General features: G+C 37.5%; 2 long non-coding RNA genes and 1 pseudogene across 3 annotated transcripts; all 3 read right to left on the bottom strand.

Moving 5' to 3' along the window:
• Nucleotides 1-2,306: 2,306 nt before the first annotated feature.
• LOC145229705 (zinc finger protein castor homolog 1-like) lies at nt 2,307-10,740 on the bottom strand (annotated as a pseudogene). The gene is made up of 12 exons (XR_013860470.1): nt 10,681-10,740; nt 9,593-9,703; nt 9,204-9,291; nt 8,201-8,345; nt 7,550-7,690; nt 7,028-7,155; nt 5,732-5,820; nt 5,183-5,318; nt 4,780-4,876; nt 4,268-4,385; nt 3,909-4,037; nt 2,307-3,837 (listed from the first exon to the last, which is right to left on the bottom strand). The product of XR_013860470.1 is annotated as a zinc finger protein castor homolog 1-like (transcript).
• A 1,678-nt stretch (nt 10,741-12,418) lies between these two features.
• Nucleotides 12,419-15,744, bottom strand: LOC145229956 (uncharacterized). The gene is made up of 4 exons (XR_013860524.1): nt 15,584-15,744; nt 14,801-14,869; nt 13,531-13,657; nt 12,419-12,483 (listed from the first exon to the last, which is right to left on the bottom strand). It is a non-coding gene; the product is annotated as an uncharacterized LOC145229956 (long non-coding RNA).
• Nucleotides 15,745-16,340: 596 nt separating this feature from the next.
• On the bottom strand, nt 16,341-19,741 carry LOC145230640 (uncharacterized). The gene is made up of 4 exons (XR_013860713.1): nt 19,386-19,741; nt 19,259-19,323; nt 18,817-18,895; nt 16,341-18,459 (listed from the first exon to the last, which is right to left on the bottom strand). It is a non-coding gene; the product is annotated as an uncharacterized LOC145230640 (long non-coding RNA).
• Between the last annotated feature and the right edge of the window lie 4,199 nt (nt 19,742-23,940).

A 23,940-nucleotide genomic window follows, 5' to 3' on the forward strand; every position in this document is an offset into this window, starting at 1 on the left:
TTGGGCGTCCTTGGTCGCGACTTGTGCTTCGGTGCTAAGTCGTCTTGACCGACGACGCCGCAAACGAAAGGACCAATGCCCGCTAGACGGTCGTGTGGGGACGATGTCTAGTTGTGGCGACGGTTTTGCGTTGGCGTTCAAGAGCGCGCGCCCGCGCAATTGCGACATTTGGTCGTCGCTACACTGCCACTTAATGCCACCTCGATACATGCCTCGTTTCCATTCATTATGTGACGCAATAAAACGTTTTCCGTACGTCCAATTGCAGTAGGTTCTGAAAAACCACAAACAGAAATTGGGTAAAAGGATTGAAAAAGGTCAATTTTACAGCTTTCTGTTAGCTTTAAGAGGTGAAGTCTTGCTGCGTCACGCAGGCTCGACGCGTCACTGCAGATCAGGTGCTTTGCACTTTGCCTAGCGGTGACGTAGAGCTTTCGATGCGCCAGTACCATCGCCTCCTGATAAGCTAAGGACCAGCTCCGCTCCTCTTTCACAAGAGTGGGCGCAATGCTGGGGCTTTTTTGCTCCAGCGTTGCTCCCCTCTCTTGTTTGAGAAACTGCCGCCTTGCGGGATGCTTTCGCTCCCGCATTGGCTGGCTTTGAGCGGGCTCGTTTTGGACAAAAAAAGAGCTTTGGGCTCTTTTTCACTTATCTCTTTCATTTATCATGCACTGCTAGCTACGAATTCTTTTTTACAGCTCGTCGTCGATGGAGCAGCGTAGCAGCAGCAAGTGACCAAAAAAGCGCTCGTATATGTAATCCTTCTTCTCTCCACGCCCAACTGGGCACGGGCAACGCCAACACCTCGACTTGCGACCAGAGAGGAGCGGTGCCGACCACAAGGCCCAGCACCGATCCTCTCGAGCAAGCCGAGAGGCCGACGCTGCAAACAGAAGCCAACTCGACTTGTCCCCGCTGCTCCCGCCGAAACAGACTGTCGCCATTGCTCGGGAAATCGGCGGTGAAGCGGATTCCCGAGCTCTGACGTCACCTGTGACGGAGCTGGGGACGAGCCGACGTTCCGTGTGTCGAAACACCCAGAACGAGCTTCACTCAAGGCCTAAAATTTGGGCTATTTCAATGGATGCACCCAACTTTCGTTTGTGGGTTTCGTGTGTGCGGGTACATTGCAATGCAATCACGTGGTCACAACGTTTGACATGGTTGAATAGTCGGCGGTCACGTGAGAGACATAGAGGTGTGGCAAAGGATGGGTCTGGTGCCTGCCTCGATGTGGGTAGCTGCCAAATGAAAACCCACAATCGATCAGCAGTTCGCGCATCACAAGACTGCTGGACAGAACCAAGTCGCTCGATTCGACCCGCTACGTCGCTCGTCTTACTCCTCCCACTCCTCTTCTGAGGCAGGTGAGCGCGAGGTTGCTGGAAGTCGATGCCTTTGCCAGGCCAAATCGAATTTTTGAGTGTTTGTGGGCTCCCTGCAATAAAAAAGCGATCTGGCCTGGCAAAGGCATCGACTTCCAGCGACATCGCGCTCACCTTTCCCCCGAAGAGGATTGGGAGGAGCAAGACGAGCACGTTAACAACAATAGGCTACACTGTTTTTGCTCCAACTTGACTGGATTTAGATCAGCTCCCGCTTTGCCACTCATTGAGAGTTAAAAGCACCGAACGGTGTTTTTCCTATTTTGAGAGCATTAAAGGAAACCAAAGTCGTCAGAATTTTGTGCTCATAGAAATGCTATATGTACTGTCGAGTTTTTGTCATACAAATTTGTTTCCTTTGCTTTGAGGTTTTGATAGATTTGGTAAAATTCAATGTGCATCGTTGATTTTCTAGTTTCTGTTTGACTTAGATTGCTACATACCGCAGTATTTGATTAAATTACAGACTTTTGCTTTTTTTCAGTTTGAAGTCTAACAATGTTTTTAGTTACCCGATTTTGAGTGGCTTGTTGCTGAAATGTTCAATTTCCACAGGTTTTGCCTCCTACCTCATCTTTAAATCAAGTTCAATCAAAATGGTAAAAATATAACGTTGATCGTTGATCTTAGGCTTACATCTCTGCATTTTTTCAGTGCAACTAGCAATTTATGCGATTGACCACAACGTCAATTTTCGAGTCACGTTTTCGGTTATTTGAATGATGCTTACAATGTATTAGGTAAGTTTTGTAAGACAGGCGGTTACCTACAACGGTGGTTGAACCCGCAAGTTCTGTTCACCAAATAAAACAGCTTACACGGAAAACACCAGTGCGGTTTCTTGATTACCTGATTGACAAACAGTTCTGTGCTGATGTTGCCCTGTATCATCCAATCTATAACTCACTTGACTCAAACCAACTCCCAATCACGCATGCATTTTATTGCCGGAGTGACCAATATGTTGTTTATGTACATATGCATAGAGAAAATGCACGAATCCAGAATTTGTTCGCTAGATACACAACGATCGAGTCAACTCCACCAGCTAAGAGGCACCAACCAAAGTGAAAACAACGACAACAATCCAAAAAGTACAGCCGCTAAACATTGATATATTATAACTATTAGCACACACGCGGTAAAACGTCACACTACACAGTTTGTTACGTCACAGTCAGACGTCATAATGCGAGTACGTCATTAATGTATTACGTAGCACGTAGGGGTTGATGAAGCACTCGAGTCGGATAAAAAAGGATTTATATCTTTTTGAAGATGGAACACGGTCCATTACGTCACACACATGACGTCATAAACACGCACCTGCTCGATGACGTCACATATCGACAAGAACTCGTTTTTGGTTGAAAAGAATCACAAACAAAAAATACATGCAAAAAAATAGTGATCATAATAAAAACAAGGAAATTTCACTTCGTGTTCACAATCGGCGTTTATTCGTTTGCTGACGTCATAAAGATCATTAGCTGGTGTTCGAACGGTTTTATTGTTCACAGTATGGACATTATGCTGCGCGACTGTATCGTGATCTCGATTGGTTAAAAAATCGACCAATCACAGAGGTTCCCGTCAAAAACAGGTCCCCAGTAAAACAAAACGGAAGTACGTGACGAACACAGTTACATGCTGCACACTACAAAAGTACGAAGTAATTAAATAAATAAACAAAAAATGAGCACGGTAGGCAGGATGCCGTTGTAACGTCACACAGAGCATTGTGTTTGACACAACAATGTAAAGATTATGGCTTTCAATCGAGCACTATGACTTCATAGAAGGATGTTGCGCAAAAAAACAGGCTTTTGTTTATTCGATGCTAAAAACGAGCTGATAAAAGGTTACAGAAGGTCGTTGACCCCGTACAGAAGAGTTCATCGCCGTCAAGGTTACTCGCGGTCAAAAGAATGCGCATAAAAGCTAAAAGCTGCGGGCTTTTGCATAAACAGGAGGCAAGTCGCTATAACGTGAAAAGAAACTCGATCCAACAACGATAAAACTCTAACCACCAACTATAACAAGCGCAAAAATCTTTCACGGGAGAAAAACGATTTAATCTACGGGAAAAATAACAACCAGGAAAGTTAGAAGTCCAATGCCTGCATGGTAACCTGTCATCACGCTTGTAACCCCGCCCTGGTGATTTTGATTGACAGACAGATTGAGCGAATCAGAGAGGTCCATCGCCACACTAGAGGCTGCGTTTCCTTGCATGAGACTAGGATTAAACTGTTGCGTCACAACGGCAGCAGCATTGAACTGTGGCGATGCCCTTTCATCCGGAACGGGGCTGCTGTGAGTGCTCACTCGAGCGTACGACTCTGCGTTGAATTGTGGGTAGGCACCGCTTGAGGTTGGGGCGCTAAATGCTGAGTCAGGATGATTCAGCGGAATTCAGGCTTGTGACATGTTGCTGTATTCAATGCCTTGTCTGCGGAAAAAACATCAAAAGTTGCGATATTTTTCACTAAACAATCATGAAGTAACAGGGTGATGACATACCCGGCTTTTGTGCAGACTTGAGCGAGTAGAATTCCTCTCTTATGTTTGTTGGCGTGTTGTTCTATGCCGGACAGACCGACCACCGAATAAGTACAGACCGGTTGCAGACAGTGAAAGTGGGAAGTATTTCTGTCGGATGTTGGAATTTCAATTATTATTTCACAGTTTCAAGTTGTTACGTCATACTTCTGTGACGTAATCGACCGCCAACTCATACTCTTCTGCCAGAAAACTACTTTTACATGAAACCTTGTAGGTTGAAAGAGTTTTCACCGCTTGCTGTTACTTATCATTTATTAGCTTGATGCTTTCATACAGAATGTCCTCTGGTTTATGACATCACATAGCTTGATTGTTACCTGTACTTGCACGTGTCCCGCATACAATCCTCCTTTCCTCTGAATCTCTCGAAACCCGATTGTTCAAGTGTATCAGCTTTAACGTGTTGACGTCGATGTGTTCCAACTTTCGCACTGTCTGTACACATGTCACGTCACAATACAAAGTTTGTTTCCAAGCAACGAAAAAATTCTAATAAAGATGCCTAAAGTAAACCATAGCGCTTGTTACGGACTTTGCAAGCTTAAAGCGGGTTTCCTAACTAGCTTCGTGCAGCCAACCATAGCGCTTGTTACATGCACGACTTTGAAAGCTTAAAGCGGGTTTCCTAACGAGTTCGTGCAGGAAAACATGACTTTAAAACTCCCTTAGTCTCTTGTAAGTCCAAGGTTTGTTTGTAGCAAATATCGAATAGACTCACTTAAACTGACATCTGAGACAGTGGAAATGTGTGCTGGTGCTTATGTACTGGCAACCATCCACTTCACAATCCTGTGTTGTCTTGAACCGTTTGAAGTCGTCCCTCACCAACCGGCCACACGTTCATGATGCTGCTGATGTTTGAACATGTGAGTACGACCTGTGAATCTGTACATGCATCCGTCCCTCGTGCAGTGATAATGCGAAACCTGCAAGTGGGAAAGGGATTATAGCAGGCTTGCTATGCTTTCATCACCAGAAAGGAGGATATGTTCTCAATTATCTTTTACCCTCGAAATTTGTGAAGAGGGCCAATTTTTACCTTCATAGCCCACATTTTTTATGTTGAGTAAATACTTATTTACATGAAAACGAAAAAAGATATTATTGTTCACGAATAATGGGAAAATACGTTGCTACGGAAATGTGGTTTACAATAATCGATCCTCTTTTTTTCTCTCTGAGTAAATATTTATTTACATGACAACGATTTCTATGAATGAATTATGACGTACTTTAAACACATGCGGACACTGAGTGTCACCACACTTCTCCGAAGACTCGAACCTTCGAAATCCATCTATGACGTCATTATTGATTCGGAATTTGGCGGACATCAATTGATTCTTGTCGTTCGGTTTCGGAACGAATCTGTTCAAAAAAAATTGAACTTTATTTAAGAGTTTCAACTGTTACGTCATACTACTATGACGCCATGATCGCAAATAGTGACGTAACATTTAACAAGATTTTTTTTACATTTCGGGAAATCCCAGCCAAGGTTTTTGAATAAATAAACCGAAAAACTAAAATTGCTTGACTTTTCAATAAGAAATACGTTTTGTGTCATTAAGTTTTTACTAAACGTTTTCTTTTGCTATTTTGTCAAAAAATATTCCAATGAGAATACCAACTATTTCTCTGGGTTTCGTGTTTTTGTGAAAATTTTGTGAAACTTTTTTGTTCGCTTTAAACTCCTGACACTTCAACTGTTTTGCATCAAAACGAAACGGGACGAAAAAAGTTCAGGTTGCGAAACAAGTCGGTGAGAAACTTTTCCTCACCTGTTGACAACTTCCGGGTCCGAAAAATGAAACGAATTCCCCTCCTCTTCCGGTATCTTATCAGGGTAATCACCGTTTGTCGACGGCATCTTGTTTGGGAATTCTGAAATTCCATTCAAACAGTTTTGTTTAGATATGTTGGATTAAAAACATGAAACGGACATGGAAAGGAGCTTGGTCAAACAAAACTGCCAGAGAACTTTTGGGTGGAGAATATATTGTGTTGCTGAAATATTTCATGTAAGTAGTACTTAATAATGAATTCAGCTCGCCTCGGTCGAAGCGAAATAAGTGAAATATTTCGACCCTGAACCTTTCGATATTTGCTCCAACATCGCTAGGTGATGTCGACTCAACTCATGCATGAAATTCGACGGTTTCTGTAAAGCAGGGGTTCCCAACTGGGGGTACGAGATTGAACTTCAAGGGGTACGAAGATCCTTAGGTCACAGAGCAGCTTTTCAAACAGATTTCACAGTACAGTTTTATTTTGAAATTGTAAATGATATTATGCCTATACGGCATTTGCTTTCAAAAAATAACAATTATCTCCAAATAACTGTTGTTATTTAGAAAGAAGCCTCATTGTCTCATAATTATGCTTTTATACTTGCTGTCAGCAATAAACAACAAAAAGCACAAAAGTTGGGAAGAAAATGCACAGATAAAGGAGGCATTCAATGTAGTCTTTCTGTAAATCTGCCACAAACGGTCTACTATCCACCTATTAAACTAGAGAAAGTAGGAGGGTCAAAACGAACATCTCATTGTTTTTATATTAAATGAACTGTCACCACCATTTTGTTTTGCGTAACAGCTAGAATTAAGACTACTAAATGTTATGCAAAATTTTGGAAACACTGCTGCTCGTTCTAGAAGTCTAGAATATAAAAAAATTCAAATATGATAGAGGATTTACGTGTTGCCTTGAGTAAAATCGACCTATCGTTTGGCGACAAACAAAATAACTGACACTTAATTTATTTTTGCATTTTTGTGTGAAACACTGGTTTTACGTTTAATTGAGCTATAAAAGCAATTTAATTTAGCAATATATATCTAAAAAAATCCATCACAATTTTTTGGGGGTACGAAGAATGGTCTGACCTGACAAAGGGGTACGAGCAGCAAAAAAGGTTGGGAACCCCTGCTGTAAAGAAAAAATATTGTTGAAGTAATATTTTAAACTTTTAACAGGTTTTTGTGATGCAACTTTTGTATTAGAATCAAGCATATCAGACGCCGTATTTTTCGTGATAATTTTCAGGCAAAGATTTTCGATTCTTTTGTCAGTACCTGGCTCGTATCCATGGCAACGCCCGGACGCTGCTCGTTCTCGTGCGCTTTGTTCACTATCAGCGGTAGAGAGTCGTCGCCGGAATCGACGTTGCTGTGGTCGATGTCAGTCGTGTCTGACGTCATATCTGCAATAATAATAGAAATCTTAAAACTCTTAGTGTCTTTGACGATAATTTTTTGTGTTTGTTTGTGCAAGATGTTTTACAGAATTGTTTCTTTCTGGAAAATACCGAACAAGCGTTTCGTCCACTAGGTGGCATATTTAACAAATTTGTCGGTCAGGTTTGCCCACCAGGACGGTAGAGCTTCAGAGCAATGAATCAAATATTGCAGGCACACAAGCAAACTGTTTCTTACGTTGTTTTTACTGTATATTTTTATGTTTTTGTACGTGTCTGTGTGTGGCATTTTGGTGCAAGTTTTTTTTGTGTGTATACGTACAAACTTTTTTCATGTTTCGACTGAACACGTGTTTTTGTTTTATCTGTTTCTGCACAATTGTATATTTCTGTATCTCACCCATTCCGTTGTAACTGCTCCCCAACATTCTGCGCAGATGTTTTCTCACGTGAGTTGACATCTGATGTTTATATTGGAAAGAAAAAGCACAACCGGCTCTTATGCAGTGATAATGACTGGACAATCCGTTGTACTTGCAATCTACGAAACAAAAAATGTACAGTTTACTAAAATCAATTATTTTCCAAACAAAATATATCGCTTAGATATACATTGTGTTTAAATATCAGAATGTGGTAAAAAACAAAAACAAATACTTAACCACGTAACTGTTTTAAACCCAATTTGCTTAAAGATTAATTTACAATTTGAGATAGCTAACAAATTGTTTTATCTCTTACAGACGAACTAAAGGCGTAGTTAAATGTTACATTTAGTAAAACAAGATCCCAAACCAAAGGAAACATTCTTGTCGTATCAATTCGCAATTTTGCAACATTAAAAAGATTTCTCCTGAAGACAGGCTAAAGGTTGATTGAAGTTAAATTGGTAAAAAAGAAAGCAATTTTGCCGTTTTTTTTTCCAAAGTTGCAGCATTAAAAAAAGATAATAGTGGATTGAATTGTTAAAATTCTTAAAATATGGTCCCAACCATTAAAGGGAATTTTTTCGCCATTTAATTTTAAAAACTTGCACCATTTTAAAACCCACCATATCTTCCGCATCCGCTCGCCTACCTTTTCGCAATCTTCTCATGTTTATTCATGTGCCAGAGAAGCTTCGACGTTTCTATAGTAACGAACTGACATCCGGGCTTCAAGCAGTGGTAATGTCCCCTCAACCGAAACTCGCAACTCTGAATAAATAAAAAAAATCTAGTCTGCGGTGCGATTCACGCTTCAGGGCTGATCCCAGTTATGAAATTATGTTCATCTTAGACTTACATAACATAAGTATCTTTTCGGAAACACTTGAATATTTTTGGTTGGAAGTGTTTTGGGTAGCAGTCACAGCGAAAAGGGGCCACAAACTATAATAAGAAAATAATTTGCAATTTCAGACTGCTTTATGCAGCAAATATTTTAATAAAACGGGACGCATTTTTAGTCATTAGGCCCTAAATCAGTGGTTCTTGTTTTCAGAGGGAAATTATGTAAGTTGGGTAACCAAACTCGGGCCCGAGGGTCGAATCCGGCTTTGATTAACCGTTAAAAGTTACTTTACTAAAAATTTTCCGCGCCAATATATAAGATTAATTCCACCTAGGTTTACAAGACACATACAAATCCGAAGACCATTTGTTACATCACAGGCAAGACTAAAAGTATCAATGACTTTGCTATTTGGCGCAAATAAAAGCCTTTCCTTGGTTGATTGTGATGCAATAAATGACTATTGCAAGCAGAGGAGACTCTTCAATATTCCAAAAACTTTAATCTCTCCCAGAAGCACTATTTAAACTAAATAAGATTGCAGTATACCTTTAAGGTCAAGACCAAATCGCTTCACAAGATTATTTCATGTAAAGATTTTTTTAACGTAGGCCACAAAACATCATTAAATTACAAGTGGGAAATTCGAAGTTGGTGGTTGACTTTAGTGGGAAACTACACCAAAAAGGTTAAGAGCCATTGCCCTAATCATGAGATAAAAGTCGATGAAACAGAAAGCTTAGCACTAGCACATAGTTTATAAACAAGCAGCGATGGCTCACCGGGTTAGGACACATCTTCTTCACTGTGTAGCTTCGAAAACATTCTTTTGCCGCTTTCGCATAAGCTTCCAAACTGTCGTGGGCTTGTCTGGATGAAAACAAACAAGTGTCAGAAAAAATACGATATTGTTTATTTCAATTTCAAGTTTTTATGCCCTATGCTGGTGTTACGTTTTTTGGGGCCCAAAACCATGACGTCATAAACTATGCTTTTTCGTTGTAGCGAAATACTCCTGTGGTCCAACAAGGCAAATAACCTGGCGTTGTTTTGAGTATGTTATGCGACCGTTGTATTGGTGTGCGTGTAATGACAGTATGTTATAGCAGCAGAAGCAATAAATGTAGAACAGTTAGGTGTTGATCACATTACAGCATGATACTTAACATACCTGTGCGTTTAAGCTTTGGCGAGCGACTTGCAAACGTATCTGCACCGGTTCAGAGTGCAGTGCCAGTGATTCTGCATCATATATTTGCAATCACGACGCATACACGTCATTCTGGTGAAGAAAAAAACACAGAAACATATTTTTTTTAACCTAAGATTGAGCTCATTTGGTATGAGACGCTTTCACAAAACTTGTGTCAAGCCTAAACTCAAGATTACTCAAAACTTTTAAATCAAGTAAACGGGTGTAACCGATGTGGCTCTTTAGATTTTTGAAAAAGCATGTCACTTTTAACATTTATTTGGGCCGTTAAATTCGTCATTAAACTTATGAACAGATCTGGCAAATATACATAATTTTGCAAATGCTCGCGCCATCATCAGTGATTTGAAGGCCACATCTACTTGGGTTGTTATATTTGCCATTAAACTTATGAACAGATCCGTGTAATGTGTTTCAGAGTGGTTTATATTTCCCGCAAGTTACAGTGCAAAGTAGTGTAAGAAGTCAAACGAAAACCCACCAGTTGCTACAGTTGTTGGGATTGATGCTAAAACTGTTTTATCAAAAATAGCAATGCTCGGTACCGAGTACTCGGGTCCTGGCTCGGCTCGGCTCTTCGCATCCCTAATAAGTGAACAAGGTTTTAGTGAAGAAAAAGTTTCATAGAAAGCAAGAAAAGGAAAAGAAATCTCACGGTTGAGTAATCGCGACATGACGTAGAGGTAAATAAAAGATGGCATCAAAACTGGGGTTGGGGGATTTCCCCTGACACCCAGATAAGACGGGGGTCGTCCAAAGGTCACCGGGGCTTGTTGATGTCTCACTAAGAACTGCTGCACCACCGCTGGAGTGAGGTGTGGAGCGCACGGAGCAGATGTAGGACGGGAAGAACATGAGGAGGAAAGAGAAGTGAGAGTGGGAGTAGGAGGGAGAAGCTCCAGGAAAGTTGCAGTGGCGACAAGATTAACAGAAGATGAAGAAATTAGAAATTAAAGTTTTGATAGAAAAAATGAAAATTTGTGCAGAAAAAAAGAATTTTTGTAATATTTCTCATTCAAAATACGTTCCGAAGTAACTTTTCTTACTTGAGCTTAGACTGTCGAACCCCACAAAATCTTGTCGGTCGTGTTTCCTCTTGTGCGACACCAACTGGCTGGTTGACGTGAATGAAAAGCCGCAATTATTCCGCAAACAGTGAAAGTGGTTTGCTGTGCGGTTCCAAGCACATGTCGGAAATCTGAAACAAACGTTTGGACTAAAAATTTAGTGTTTTTTCATATATGTTACTTGTTTTTGTCAAGGGCTGTAAACAACATTTCTTAGGAAAAATAAACAACTACTTTAAAACAAGTAAATTAAAATTTAAAACATCAATCTTTGAATATATAAGCTATTGCTAATAGAGCTCTTCTGGCAAATGTATTATTTTTCCGACACTTCGACGTCCACAGAAGTTTACCGGCTGAAGTTTACTCTCAACCCGGGTTAATATGCTTTTGAGTGAAAACAGTTGCTTTTAGGGATTAAAGCAGAGAGATTAAGGGTTTAAGAAACAAGTTTGGGTAAAGACCTGAAGCTTTAAGAACCATTGGTTTAAATTCAGTTAAATTCCTAGAAAACTTGGCCAGTAAAATACAAATTAAAAAAAATACAAAATTCTACTTTTAATGTAACTAAAACATACTTTTCAAGAGATTAAAAAAACGCACATCTTGCATAAGCCTTTTGATGGAATTTTGCAATTACTTACATTTGGAAAGTGTAAGCGCGCGAGTACATAAATAAGTGCACACGGCCTACGCTTTTGAAAGAATAAGCTAAGACATTCGTGTGAAACTCACGTGCAATGGAAGTGAGTTGTTCGTTGGTTGACAAACGGACAATCTGACATTCCACATGATTCCGTGGCTCGATATCTCTTAAATCCATTACTCACAAACTGTTGGTTCTTCTTGTGGAAATTTTCATGCATCATCACATCAGATGTGCTAGTGTAGACTTTCGTGCAGCATGTCTGTTCACAAATTTATGTTTCAATGTTAGTTTGGGTATTTTGTCCACACTCAGTAGCTTTGTTGGTAGATAAGCTACTGTCGTGGGTTCGAATCCCAGCGCACGTTAGCTTTTTCTAGCGCGCTTTCGTTACAAAATGCAAGTGATGAGTTGAACCTACATGCAAGCAATGGTAGTGGGTGCTTTTCCCGTTCAAGTGACAGTTGCCAATTGTCTCGAGCAATCGTCTGTTGGTGGGAATCTCATGAAGCCATGACCTAATGAGTTATCTCTCTTCTTATGCATGTTGTAATGACGAATCACATCTGACTTGTTGGTAAAGCGCTGGATAGATTTGAAAAAGATTAGAAATTTGGAATTTTAGGGTCAGAAAAGTTAAGAACAGGAAAATAGGACACTGAATTTGAATTACAACGAAAAATAAATCTAGCTTTTTGCAACAAAAAGCTTTACAGACCTCGCTTTGTTACACACCAAGTTTAAGCAGTACAACGTACTAATGTAGTAAATCTTTCCTTATTAATGAAATCTTCTTGCAATTAAAACAAATGATTACAACAATTCAGGACCAATAAAATTAGGATCAAATAAGAGTGTCTTGTCTGTCTGTATTTGCAGTTAAGTAATGCAAAGGTAATGCGTAACACAAACGTTAAGAATAGGTAAATAAGACGCTATACATTTATGGAAAACGTTTTATAAGAACTTGGCAAGTCGTATGAACAATGCCCACTTGCAGGGGATTAACCTGTCTTATATGTTATTGTAAAGTTAAGTGTATTACCTGAAAGTTACAATCACTATCAGTGCAGTGGTAATGATCCCTGTTGATGTGAGGACATGATGCCTGCAAACAAGGGTGCTTCGATATGTACCTGGGAATATAAGACTGTTTTAATGCTCTGCTGGGGTAAAAAAAAATAATCTGACAATCGTAGAACCGTAGAAAGAAAATGCTGTAATGTTGCGTTGACAATAACATGGCACATATATTATGGCAAAGCATCTTGTGGCTTATTCACTTGCCAGCAGACAGCCGCTCCTTAGAGCAGGAAAAAACAAACTTTTAGAGTTTTATAGAAATGTTTGACGGCTACTTCCTAACTTCAAGCTTCCAAAACACGAGTTTGTTTATCGCTCGTGTGATCTATTTTAAAACATAAATATATTTTCTATGCTTATTTTGTATTGAGTCCCATTTTGTATTGGGCCATTGTCTTTCATAACCTTGGTTGTTTCTGCAAGCAAAAACTCATGGGTCCCCACACATGCAAAGTTGTAGATAATCTGTGTAAATTTCAGCCAAATCCATCAACCATTTGATAGAAAAACGAGTCGGACAAACTTCGGGGGAAAATACCCATTTTAGGGGCCTAGCGGGGTAAATACTGGGGTTATCAACAAAAACAAAGTGGGATGCACATCTACATAACTACTGTAGATGTGCATCCCACTTTGTTTTTGTCTACCATTTGTGTAAATTTCATCCAAATCCATCAAGGATTTGATGAAAAAACAAGTCGGACAAACTTTGGGGAGAAGAAAAAAGAAAGAAAACAAAACAAAAACATTTTGAGTAAAATCAATATGTGTCCCCTTCAGGGAAGGGGACCCATAATGATTCATTTCTAGGGCAAAAGATTAATGATAGTCTGTTCTCAACTTTGTGTGATTTCATGTTGCCAGTTGGACAACACACAAATAACAACTGTCTTTTTTCCAGGTTTCCCTTTATTAATAGCAGTATTAACTAGGGATGTGATTAAATGTTTTTAAAAGGTCATGTTAATTATGACATAATTCTATTTTTTCAATTATATTCTAATGTAATGATTATTTTTTTTGTGCCAATAAAACTTTTATAAACTCCAACAAAACAAACAATGTGTTTGTGCATCTAAAACGCAGAACAAAAATGTTACCTTCATCAGTTTTTTTGTCGCTTCACAGACAAATCAAGGCAGGGCTTCACATTCGGGTTAGGGATTTCACCGTCAGATGTGTTGTTTTCAAAATCTCGCATTCGTTTTTGCTCGGAGCGATCGTAATCTGTAAAACAGTGTTAGAAAGGAAACAACAAATATTGATGCATTTTTACTTGTACATGATGCAGCATGGAACTTGGTTCAGCTTAAAAAACAGCATTTTAAACAATAATTTTTCACAAACAAATTACTGCACATAATATTTGCTAAATATTATCAAACAAATCTTGTACAATTTTGTTTGTGCTATTTCCGTTTTAGTATTCGGCAAAGAATGATTTGTATCAAGTCTAAAAGGTCAAATATAATGCTAGTACCATGACTATTTAACAGTGGATTGATTGTTATTGTTAAAGACAGAAGTAAAGTCAGGATTTGGTGCACAACTTTTTAAAACGTATGTATTGGACCCAATATGTATTGGACCTAGTATGACATCACAATGCCCTCTTAGTTGACTTCCTACTTTTTGCACTCAAAATATTTTCTTAGCTATCTTGAGCAAATTTAAATGAGGCAAACTGAAATACATTGGAGCTGTGTTTGTTTTCACAACAAAGAATGAAGATTCAAATAAATGAGGAACAAAAGATGCACTAAGTACAATAAGGCCTTTAACCAAATATCAGTTTCAGATTTTAATTAAGTTTTAAAAATTAATTTGCGTGGTTTGACAGCAAACGAAATTCGTTGTGAATATATCCTTAAAAAATATGGCCACAGTAGCTGAAATACTAAGTATAATATCAACCAACAGATTGAAATAAAGTTAAAATATTTCTAAGGCCGGTTTGATTTCATAGAAAACTAGATGAAGTTGTATTGAAAAATATTTCGGTGCTAAATTGACTCATTGAGATGATTTCTGTTGCACAATCGGAGGATTTTGATGTAGAGTTTATTTTCACAGATAATTTCCATATATTTTAACACAAGCAAACGCCTTTCTTAGCGTTTTACCCAGCTTGAATCATTACATTGTTGAAAAACAAGCTACAACCGAGATAATGTTACAAAAATGGAGCTTATGTAACACAATGGTACATACAACTGTAAATGTTGAAACATTTAGTTTATTTATTTAATTTATTTATTTAAAAATTATTTATTTAAGTTAACAGTGTTTCAAAATTGATTGTGTTCTTTGGAGGGAAATCTTACAAAGAAATTGTTCATTTAGTTGTACACCAAGCATTTCAAGCATTACCTTGTTTACTTGCTGAACTTTCGATCCCTTCATCATCACTAAAACCCTGTGGTTGCAGAATCTAGACCCCTAGGAAAAGACAAGTTCAAAGTGGATTAAAATGGATTGCTATATTAGGGCACCAACTAAAATTGGGCGGAAAATCTTCATAAACATGTTTTTAAAGAAGCTCAAGCATTATATTTTAGCTTCAGCTAAAATACCAACCACAAATTACTATTTTTTAGGCTCTAATACCAAATATCACAAAACACTAGAAAGGTGGCTTTCTAATATACTTCCATTTTATATATTTTATATCCTATTTACCAATTTACTATAAACATTTGATCTACACATATTTTATATATTTTATATCCTATTTACCAATTTACTATCATTTGATCTACACATATGATTGTTTTTGCAAGCAAATACGAATGGGTCAGCACATGTGTGTTTGTGCAAATTTACGGTAAACAGATGTTTCGGGTATTTTTAGATTCATAAAGAAAAAACATTCGGGAGCATTAACCCAACTTTAAAAGTTTTGTTCGCATTTCTTTGCATCATTATTGTCATACAATTACAAAAAACAGTAAATAACAACGGGAAAAATCAGTGACAAAGGTTGCAAACCCCTGGTTTAGATAATTCCATACAATATGTTTTTTGAAAATAAAATTACTGAAATTGATCAAGTGTGGACAATTTTGACCCACTTGTTTAACATACAGGTTAAGTAGAAAAACATAAGCATATCCTTTTTTGTAAAGCTGAAAACTAACATGGCAAATTGTTTACCTCAAAACAGTGTCATAAAGTTGAGATGGCTTCACATAAGTAATAAATCCATATGTGCAGAGCAGAGACATTTGGCTTAATCCACGATCAATCCAACATAGTAGAGTTGTTGCAATACATGAGGATCAGTTAAACCTAACCTATTTTTTGTCCAATGTGTATACGCTGTGAAAAAAAAACCAAACAGGCAATTGTCTTTCTGTGATATCATAATAAGACAAATATTTAATGCCTGATACTTCAAAACTAAGGCCAAAAATGAAGTACAATAAAAAGTAGTAGGCGATTTATTTTCGTAAAAAAATATTTTTGGCGTTGACGATGCGCGCTTAAACCAAAATCGTTTTCGCAACGTTTTTTCATCATGAGGTTTATGTTTCGCGTGGGATGCGCATCATAAGGTTTGTTTGATTTGTCTTTTTTTGTTTTATTAAAGTTTTCTTAAGGAAAGGAAACAGAAATATAAAACTATTTGCAAAGAATAAAAAAATGCAATACCTAATGTAATGATGGTATTATAAATCTGAAATATATCTAATTATGTTTTTATTTGTTAGCAGATTTTGGTACATCTGCGAAGTGATGGTACTCGGGTATATGTTTTTGAAACACTTGTCAAGCTTTTCCTTCGAGACCGGAACGTAATTTCTTTGTTCGTAACTGAGCTGAGCCCCTTTGAACAAATGAACCACTTTTTACCACTGGGGGTAGTATTTTAGTAAGTCGTTCGTCCGCTTTTTATTGCAGAAATGGATAGTACTCGAAAAGGCATTAAAATTAGAAAAAAATCTAATAGTTCTTCGAACACACAATCAATCAATCCTCAACTGAAAGCTCAACAGACGAAACTGACTGAACACGTAATGAATATTAAGAAACGCACGAAAGATAAAACCGTATAAGGAGGAAAAAACAAACACACGACATTTATTGAAACGGTCCGGAATTTTGCTCATGCAAATATGGTAACCCGTGGTATGGTATGTAATAAAAACCCTACAACATGATGGTACAATATTATGGACGTTTATGTAATGAGGGATTCGCAGTGGCAAAAATAAATTAATAAAAATGTTTGCCAAAAAAAATTATGGCATGAAAAACAATAATGCATTTGCACAAACCCATAAAGATTACAAAGCAACAAAAAATAGATAAAAACGGTCACAAACGGAACTATTAAGTTAAGGCCCGTTTACACTGTGCTTAGCGGCGCCTAACCTAACCTATAACCTTGCGACCCCTTCCATTTACGCTACGAATTTCGGCGCGTACCTAAGTGTACTAAATAACATACCCGACGTCATTTTTAGCTCACAGCAACTATCGATGACCATAATTCATCACATAAATTCATTGTTACCTATTTTAGATTCGAAAAAGATTTTTATGAATCTAAATTAAATGATATTTTGTTAGTAAACATGATTTTGCATCTCGGTCATCATACAGGATTGTTTAGTATGTTGTTGTATAGATTTACGGCATGTTTATCTCACTTTCATGTTTTTGTAGCATGTAGTACCCTGTACTGGGTAGAATTTACATTTTAAATGCACTTAATTACAATATTTGAACACAAAAAACACAACATACAATCATAACGATGTAATAAATAATTAAATTTGAGGCAAATAGCGCCAATCATTTATTTTCGGCAAATGAACCACTTTTTTTCCAATTACAAACCCGCAAGCACCGATAACACAAACCGTTTTCGCAGGTTCAAGCAGCTTGATACGCAGAAAAACGCTCGGTAGGCGATCGCTCGCTCATTTCTACGAGACTTGAGCGCCCGAAATCAGTCAAGTGCGAAACCAGACAGAAAAAATGAAACAAACAAACTTACGCAGGTTTGAGCGTCGCTAGCGCGTTACGCATAGTGTAAACGGGCCTTTACAGTGCAACTAAAATACTGATGTGCACAAATTAAATAAACTCAATTTAAATTGATTGGTAAAAAGTCCTTTGTCCTTAAATTCAACGAATAAATTGACAAACATGTTTGCAGAAGTTACAGCATAAGTATTGTGAGCGATAATTAAAGGAATTAAATGCACACCACTACAATTTAAAACTGGGCTTTAAAGAACAGATCTAACACCATTAATAGTGTATAGAATAACATGAAACTGACCATTGAACACAGTTTGGTATAGTAACAGCATTTGCAATATGGACCCAGAATAAGAAAAAACAATGAAATCACAACGGTTAAAAGTGCAGAAGCTATACTGTATACTAAAGCATAGAGAAAGGTGGCTAAGTAAAACATGACAATGTAAAAACACAATTAGATCACAATGGTTAAAAGCGCAGCAGCCAGGCCTGTGGCTAAGTAATTAAAAAAAACTGCAGACAGTGCACACTGTTTCAACCTATAAGGTCTCTATGCTGTATGCCCAGTTGTGGTATCGCATTTAAAAATCAAAGTTGTCATAATTTGTTACGCAGACAGATAAATGCATAAAACTGATAACCTGTTTGTGTCAATTACATCAAAATAATTAAAAAATAATAATACGAATTTACAATAGAAAGAAATATGTTTTGACAATGTTTTATGTTGTTCAACAATTGACATACACAATTTTGCAATAGTTTACTGCACTAAAAAGCTAAACAAACATTACAATAAGAGTGTCCTAATCCAAAGTATGTTTGCACTTGTGCATGTATGAGCAAAGTCATTATCAATGTTATTTCAATTTTCTATCCCACATGAGCAGTGAAGGTTGGTCCACTGTACATCAATACAGCCACGTTAGGCTGCCAAATTCAGTTGTTAAGTTTCTTAGTTAACAGGAGGTTGATTTTGGAGAACAGCTTGTAGAGTTTTTTGCATCAAAATCAATCGCTATTGAAGGTCATGTTGTCTGAAATTCAGAGGTATTGGGTTTAAAATACACACCAAGCATAAACCATTTAGACAACAAAAGCTATTCAAGTTATTAGACAATTCACCAATATATAGTCCTTAGAGCAGTGGATTGGAACCATTTTAGCAACTTACAGAATATAAACCAGTCCTTTAGAAACGAAAAGGTTATGTTGAAAACAAATTTATTTTATTGCACTACCCATGTGGTTGCATATGGTTCATTAAAACAATCATTTAACAAGAAAGATTGAAGTGCTTGCTGAATCGCACAATAAAGTTATGTGTTAAACTGAATTTGAATGTATTTGTTGGACGTCAGTAACATGCAAAAGTATGAAATTAAATTTTGTACCTTGTTGATTCCCTAGTGTTGCAATTTTGAGGGAACCACTAGAGTACTTCCTTGTTGTTTTTCTTGCATAAAGATCCATCTCATTTAGGAGTTCATGTGGTATGAAATACAAAGGTAAAATTAAATTACGAATATCTCATTATCATTCATGTCAGCAATAACTATTGAAATTGGTAGATATGTGGCAAAATATATATCTTGGACAACATTTTATTTGTAAACAGGGAGTCACAACTAACAAATGATTGCAAGCAAATGTGTTAAATAAATATGTATTTTTTTCATTGCAAATTGATTGTGCCTAAAAACCAATACTAATTTCAATATGCGTGTGAGCATTAAGGTGTGTTAGCTCCATGCAGGTTGTGACCACTCATATACACTTACACTTAAAATCCTATGAAAACATTTAGGTTTATGAATATTGCTAAAAGCATAGTACCTGAAGCAGTTTCTCATTGACTGATCTTCTAATGTACAGAAAGTCAGATTGAATTAATGGAAGTTCTGAAAATGGAGCTACAGATGTAAAACGAGTTTACTTTGATAATGTTTATGCAAGTACTTACAACAATATTGGTCAATTAACATCAGTTGCAGCAATCTATTAAATTGTATTTCACAAGAACAGCAAAAGCCCTATGCCTGAAACACACAAAAAGAACCAAGCCAGCAAACAGCTGCAAACTTGTGAAAAAACAGGTAATTCTTAATATACGAGTCTGTCAAAACCCTAGATCTGATTACACAAATAAACTATAAAGCACCTAACACAGGCAACTTCCTACACCTGTTAACAAAAGAAATAAACTGTAAACCTGAAAAGATAAAAAAGATTAATCTAATTATATAAACATCCTAAATTCCTAAACCTGTAGGAACAAAAAACATGTAATCTGTAAATCAGCAGATGTAAAATAAACTGTTACCCATCATAAACAAACACCCTAAACCTGTAAACAACAAAAACATGTAATCTGTAAATCAGGAACGTTAAAATAAACTGTTAACCCACATAAACAAACACCCTAAACCTGTAAACAACAAAAAACATGTAATCTGTAAATCAGGAACGTTAAAATAAACTGTTAACTCACATAACTAAACACCCTAAACCTGTAAACAACAAAAAACATGTAATCTGTAAATCAGGAACGTTAAAATAAACTGTTAACCCACATAAACAAACACCCTAAACCTGTAAATAACAAGAAATGCCTAAATCTGTCATGAAAACAAACTGTTATATTATCACTAAAATGTAATGACTAAAATGACAATAATTAAAATATGAAAAGATGTTTAAGATAATGCTAAAACCTCCAAAAATGTTTATTTAAAATAATGATTAAAATCTGTAAAGATGTTTAATAAGATAATGTAAAAAACCTGCAAATATGTTTATTTAAAATAATGAATAAACCTGAAATAATGTTTAATAAGATAATGTTAAAACCTGCAAAAAGTTTTCTTAACTATAAGGTAACTGATACATTCCTAAAAAACACAAAAATTTGTTAAAACCTGCAAAAAAACTAAGGAAATATATTAATACTCCAAATATGAAAAAGTCATTGATGAACGATGACACATACACATTACCTTAGCAATGTAGAAATGCTCAATAACAAAGATTAAATTGAACCAAATTTATACAACACAATAGATCGATCAAAAGCAGGTCCTGAAAGATAAAACAAAAATGTTTTGATATTTGATAGCAAAGTATTTAACACAAGTAGTACACACCTGGAATGAAGTAAACGATAGTTGAGAGTGTACACACTGAAGTCTCAATTCTGACTTTTTATTACTTTCTGAGCACTTGACGATGGTGGTTCAGGTGGTTAGAGCGACGCATAAATAAACACAATACTGTAATGATGTTTAAAGAATCTGTCGGCTGATGTAAAAAGGCACAACACCCCCAAGAACTGGTCTACTTAAAAAGAAATAAAGGATAGTTAAAGTAGACTCTACCCACATTTTTGTTGATGAAAGAGGGAAAACGCAAGCAAAATTTAAGTCACAATAATATTGATGATAGTGGCTCTTGGTTCATAACCAGCTTCAATCAAGAAGTTCAGGCATCATCAAGAGGAAAGTCTGAAAAAACGTTTGAACCACCACCGTCCCTGCACGGCCGACATCAAAAACACAATACAAGCTTGCCTTAACTAACTGCCCTGCATACAAACGTCGCAAAATAGCCTATGAAGGTAAAAAGTGAGTCTGTCGTGTTTTACAACCACCCAAGCAGTCATTGCCCCATTATGACTAGGTGGCCTGGCCAAGTAGGTTACGGAACTGAATTAGTAATTAAGTTAATCTAAATCCACAAAAAAAAAAAACAGGCTTGACCAGCACAAGTGGAACAGGGGACATTTTTAAGCGCATTTTTTGGCTACTAGATAAGTTTACTAAAACGAACAAGTGAGTTATAGCCTTGCTTGATATCTAGTACAAATTTCCTTTCAACAGAAAGAAAAGTGTAACAGAAATACAAGCAAGAACAACAAAAGCTGGTCAAAACCCAAAAACAAATCCACAATAAGCCTATCTTTACAGTTAATATAGGCGCAGAAGTTTTTGTTTAAAGAGTTCAGTGATGATTACAGCGTATAACAACATGAGATCACTGTTCTCTGCCTGCGAGACCCCCCCGTTCAAGGACCCAAATGGATTACGCAACCTCTGGGCTTGGAAATTTTAACAACAGTTTGCGCCCTATCAGGGTGGCTCACGGGACTTTTCTGGCGAAATGCTATGTCGGCCCCCTCAGGCTTTCGAGCCAAAGCCTTCATTGAGAGTAACTGTGTCCGGTACTCGGTCCCGCCTGCACCGCGGCCGGCGCATGCGGTGGAGGCCATGCCCAGTCCGTGTTTCTATGCGCACCTTATTTTAGCTAAAGCCATTTAGCAACGCGCCACACCTAGCAAAAAAACGTTCTAAGCTAAGTCCCTATGTGGCGCGCCAATCCCAAACGTACCCCACCTATGTTACCTAACCTAACCTTAGTTAACGAGCGCTACTCTAGTTATAACCCTAGCGCCAACTCTCTGACATAGTAGCACTCCTACAGACTTGGACCATTCTTTGACCACCGAGGAAGACTTCCTTCACGAGTCAACCTCGGCAAAGAATAGGTCACTAACCCTAGCGCCAGTTAACCTAAGTTAGGCCTATCAGTTCCAAAAACCCAGTTGACCCACGACAGACTCATATGTTTACATACAATTAAATATTTGAAGTTGAGAGATGTTGGTTGATTGACGATGAATGAATGCAAGATGGACACATCGCAGACAAAAATCTGCAAACAAACAAACACATAAATAGATGCATTTCAGATTTTAATGCCATTATTACATTAGGTATTGTGTTTTTTTATTCTTTACAAATAGTTTAATATTTCTGTTTACTTTATCTTAAGAAAACTTGAGTAAAACAAAAAACAAAAGAGAAATTAAACAAAACTTACCACGCGTAAACGTCGAGCATCTAACGCAAAACAAAAACCTCATAGTGAAAAAACGTTTTTGGTTAAAGCGCGCATCGGCGACGGTTGCGTTCGAATTCAAATTAGAGAATATTTTTTTACGAAAATAAATCGCCTACTACTTTTTAATGTACATAATTTTTGACCTTATTTTGAAAGTATAAAGCATTATTTGTTTGCTCTTTTATGATATCACAGAAATACTTGTCTGTGCAAGTTTATTTTATTTGCGCGGCAAAATTTGGGGATTACCCGTAAAAAAATCTTTTACCATTATTCGCCAACAATAAAATCGAAGACGAATTGAACCGAATAGGTTGCGACTGGTTCAGTAATCTGTATTTCTGACTCGAGAGCAGTTTCCTCATATTGGAGGCTTGCAAAGTTGTTTCGCGTTTACAGGTTGTACGGACACGTCTCCTCTATACACACCTCAGCAAAAATTTGTTCAAATTATAAATGTCCAGGGCAATCACTGGGTTACTGCGTCCAACGTATTTTCAGACAATGACTTCACTGTTATGATTTACGACAGTGGTAACACAAAATACAAGATAGAAGAAGAACTCCCCATTTCAAAACTTATTACCTGTAAAAACAAAAATATTAATTGTGTTTTCCCCAATGTGTCTCGACAGAGAGCAGGATCAGGAAACTGCGGTCCGTTCGCGATAGCATTTGCTGCTGCGCTTTGCATCGGCATGCGACCTGAAGACGCGGTGCTTAAGGAGGCGAGTTTACGCGAGATGATTGGAAAGTGGCTGGAAAACAGAAAAGTTTGTCCGACCGAAATAATTTCTGGTCGGACAATTACAAAGCGCATAAGGGACTCCTTTGAGATTCCAGTTTACTGCAAGTGTAGGTTAGCTGACAACAAGCAGCTTTATACTGAATGCGACAGATGCAAGGAATGGTATCACCCTGGCTGTGTAAAGGTAACAGTTCCAAATAATGTTTGTGACAAAAATGTAGTCTGGTACTGTGACAAATGCAGTGTTCAAAACGTTTAAAAAATTTGAAGTAAAATTGATTATTTACAGGTTAATATTTCATATTAAATATTATCGGTCATATTAAATATTATCGCAAATTCTTGTCAAAGAAAAAGAAAAAAATAAACATAGTAAAGACTCTCAAATGGTCCGGCCTTCACGAGTTGAGCCAGTCGTACTTCGGAAAACCGGAGGTAATCATCGATCTGGCTCCGGCGAGAGTCGCGAGTACCTCGTTACGCGAGGGAAACCAACGGACATGTACAGCGCAACCAAAGAGTATTGTGTCAAACTTTTTCTGTTCAGCTTTGTTTGGTTGGCTAGATATTGGGGTTGAAAGTGAACCCTTTTTGGACATTTTGATCTGTCGCGCGTCATTGATTGCTGGCGAGCGGGGACGACGGCATTATGCGCGAGTTATGAACTTCAAGTTAATATTCGGGGTAGAGCCCCCCAACTCAGAATAACCATTTGGGGCTTTTTGAAAACGGCATGCTCTGCAGAAACAGAATATGCCATTGGCTTTTATGCCTCGGAACGTATTTAAGAGCATTAAGCAGTCATATTCATAAGCGTATTAATATTCGTGGTTTTAATATTTTTTCAAACAAGTGCCATCGATGGTTTGTTAAA

The sequence above is a fragment of the Phallusia mammillata genome, chromosome 5 (genome assembly GCF_965637545.1).
Source record: "Phallusia mammillata chromosome 5, kaPhaMamm4.hap1.1, whole genome shotgun sequence".
NCBI lineage: Eukaryota > Metazoa > Chordata > Ascidiacea > Phlebobranchia > Ascidiidae > Phallusia > Phallusia mammillata.